Raw genomic sequence first — 292 nt, 5'->3', positions numbered from 1 at the left:
ATTAAGTAGTATTGGATGTAGATCTTCTTTAAATGTCTGATAGAATTCTGCTGTAAATCCATCTGGTCCTGGGCTTTTTTAAGTCAGGAGATTTCGTATTACTGTTTCAATTTCTTTTTGTGGGTCTGTTTAAGCTGTTAATCTCTTTTTGGTTTAGTTTTGGTGGTTCCCATGTGTTTAGATACCTGTCCATTTCTTTTAGGTTTTGAAATTTAGTAGCATATAGGTTTTTAAAGTATTCCTTTATAATGTTCTGTATCTTTCTAATGTCTGTTGTGATGTTTCCCCTTTC

This window comes from Nannospalax galili, unplaced genomic scaffold, assembly GCF_000622305.1.
Source record: "Nannospalax galili isolate Female #2095 unplaced genomic scaffold, S.galili_v1.0 scaffold197, whole genome shotgun sequence".
NCBI lineage: Eukaryota > Metazoa > Chordata > Mammalia > Rodentia > Spalacidae > Nannospalax > Nannospalax galili.
The sequence above is the reverse complement of the archived record's forward strand: the minus strand, read 5'-3'. Positions refer to the sequence as shown.